General features: G+C 37.4%; 1 protein-coding gene across 1 annotated transcript in view; it reads left to right on the top strand.

Annotated features, from left to right (window-relative positions):
• The window catches only part of LOC116845570 (cysteine-rich secretory protein 2-like), a 131,480-nt gene that overhangs the window by 15,530 nt on the left and 112,775 nt on the right, over positions 1–3,175 (top strand). The gene's annotated exons all lie outside the window — the stretch shown is intronic.

Raw genomic sequence — 3,175 nt, forward strand, 5'->3', positions numbered from 1 at the left:
ATATATATATATATATAGCTAAGTATAGATTGCACCGTGTGTGCTTAAGGAAACTTCCCGTCCCCGGATAAACAAACTTATCCATCCGACCTGCTCAAGGGTGAAAGAGGAGCGTTTCCCATTGGCGGCTGCCGCTCGGCGAGCTATCGGCGCGCTTTCCGCTCTCATATATCGATCGCGTTCGATTCCTCGCCGGATGCAGAGGACAATGCGGACTTCATGCTGTTACGTGGCACGGTTTAATGCGTTCGCGTGCATCATAAACATTTTCCTTTCGGCCATGTATGATTTCTGCTCTCTCTTTCTCTCTCTCCCTCCCTCTCTCTCTTTCGCGCGCGCGAGCCTGTCCGTCACGTACGCGGTCGCAAATAAAGTCCGTGATGAGGGAACCAGTGGTTGTAGCTCGTGCGACATCGAACATCGATATCACGCCGTCGCCCTCATATTCATGAGCCACGAAACTACACTATCTGCGTTCTGGAACGAGCTGCAAAAATTGCAGCGCGATCTACATTTAGGAACGCGACCAGGCAGGCGCGTTGATTGTGCGCTCGTTTTAATGATCGTGCACGCGATACTGACGTCTTCGCGACGAGTGTATCACAGTGTGAGCTGAGATATTGGCAAACTCTAAAATATTCGGGGAAACACGACTTATCTATGTGAGCTTGAGTTTTTTCCAGCGAAAATTTAATCACCGTTTTCACCGATATCTCCAGTTCCGACGGTGAACGTCTCGATGATCGATTGTCAAATTAAACGTAATTAGAATTTGTCACTGACGTTTCTGGGTTGAAATATTATTGAGTGCATGAAAGTGTGATGATATAATGGACGTGTCGAATATATAGAGAAGAAAGAGGGAGGGGAAGGAAGAGAGAGAACATTTTTTAATCGCAGACTCTTCGTTTTGCACTAGATTGTACACAGAGAAAAAATATTTGAAAAGTGCAAAACATTTATTTGGTGGGTATTAACTTGCTTAAATTCAAATTCGTTTATTTAAACAAAGCAAACAATTTTTTGCTTTCATGAAGAGCGAGAGTTTTAAGGTATTGCAATTCTCTTATTAGTAATTAGTAATTATATTATTAATATTAATAATTAGCATCTGTAAATTGTACTCTTATTTAACAAATATTTTATATATTAATACAAGCGCAAGTGTGTTACTAATAACCAAATAAATACTTTGTATTTCTTAGATATTTTTTCTCTCTGTATAGTTCCGTGTTCACTTGATATTTTCGATGATCGAACGGCGAACTATTGCGAGATACATGGCTAAAGAAGGTGTACAATCCTTCAAGACTTCGTGTGCACCGAGCCTTTGGATGGATAAGGAAATGAATGGCTGAATAATTAAGTTGCCGGTGTTTCCGGCCGAGAGAGATAACAAGCTCCCTCAATATAAACTCAAATATTGACGTTTGCTCTTACTCCGTTATTCAAATAAAGGAAACGGACCGTCTTAATCCCCGCGTAAACATTTGAGCGCAATAACGACTTTTGTTGCGACATGTAAAATGTTCCGCCATGCAATCTCGCTTTCATTAATAAACATAAATGTAGATAACTACGTGTACCTACACATTTCCCTACGTTTCGTGACGGAAATGACAGTTGTATGTTATTGTTGTTAAGAAAATCAATTACTCGATTTACTTCCCTTCAATGAAGTAATGCTTTTTTACTACGAGAAACATTTTCTCAATAATAATCTGACAATATCCTTACACATTACAAATTTCAGAAAAGTCTACCATATACATACATACATACATACATATATATATATATATATATATATATATATATATATATATATATATATATATATATATATTATACTTAAAAAAAGAAAATATGCTCTTCACAAGAATATCGTAAGACTTTATTAAGTAGAAGTTTGCTTAACTGTATGTAAGAAAATAAACCGACTTTTTGCTTTAATTTGATATTCTTGATTGAAATGCAAAACCTATCTAGATGCAAAATATATTGGGTTGATCCATAAGTTCGTGTGGATTTTTGTCTAGTTGGCATTCGCACGTGATGTTAGAAGGACAACTGTCTATCTTTGCGTATGCTTTGACAGCTGACAATTCGGAGCATATTTTTTGGTGTGAGTAGAATTTTCAAAGAAGTACACTTGTATTTTTATGGCTTGAAAATGGAAGGCAATAATGCATTTTTCCGGTGCATTATGCTTTTTTACTTCCGCAAAAACTGTTGAAGTTTGGTTGAGATGTTTCAGCCCACCCACCATATTCACCCGACATTAGCCCCTCTAATTATCATTTCACCCTAATTTCACTCATTACAGAACTCCCTTGACGGTACAAACTTCGCTTCTTTAGAAGATGTGAAAAATCACTTGAAACGTTTCTTGGCCGGAAAAGCACAAAAGCTTAACGAGAGAGAAATTATGAAATTACATGGAAGATGGCAAAAGATTGGCCGAATAGAATGGCGCATGTATTATTAGTTTAAGTCGTTTTTGACAGAAATAAAGTGCATTTAAATTTTATTTAAAAATTCGCAAGCACTTCTGGATCAAGCCAATATCTTGCATAAATTTGATGATGAGCTTGCAACAGATTTGCGGATGTATAAACTCACAAAATACTCGAATCAAGTAACATCAATACAGTATGTATTTATCTGTGTGATCACGATTACTGTTCCACATCTCTCTTGCAATTTAACAAGACATTACACGGATATTTCTCGAACGTTGGCCAGAATTGGGAGAAGTAATTTCGCGATCAACTGTCAAACACCGCCGAATTGATAAAGATGCCGCGAAAGCTCCTCGTAAAAAAGGAAAGAGACCGTGCTCGTCAAATATTTAGCAGATTTCGAGCGCGCTAAAATATCTGAAAATGTTCTCGGCCCTAAAGTAACCTCAATCTCCGCGCGTGTCTCCGTGTCAAACATTCCAAACGAAGCCAGAACAATCCCGTCTCTTTCCCTCCTCTCCGTGCATTTCTCCCCGCAAATTCGCGAGTCTCCCTCTAGCTGGAAAATAACGAGCGCGGCTGCGTGCCGCACGCAGATAAATCGTCGGCGAATTCGTTAAAAAAAAAAAAAAAAAAAAAAAAAAAAAAAAAAAAAAAAAAAAAAAAAAAAAAAAAAAAAAAAAAAAAAAAAAAAAAAAAAAAAAAAAAAAAAA

The sequence above is a fragment of the Odontomachus brunneus genome, unplaced genomic scaffold, assembly GCF_010583005.1.
Source record: "Odontomachus brunneus isolate Ranch 3 - 2012 unplaced genomic scaffold, Obru_v1 Obru_scaffold_053, whole genome shotgun sequence".
Lineage (NCBI taxonomy): Eukaryota > Metazoa > Arthropoda > Insecta > Hymenoptera > Formicidae > Odontomachus > Odontomachus brunneus.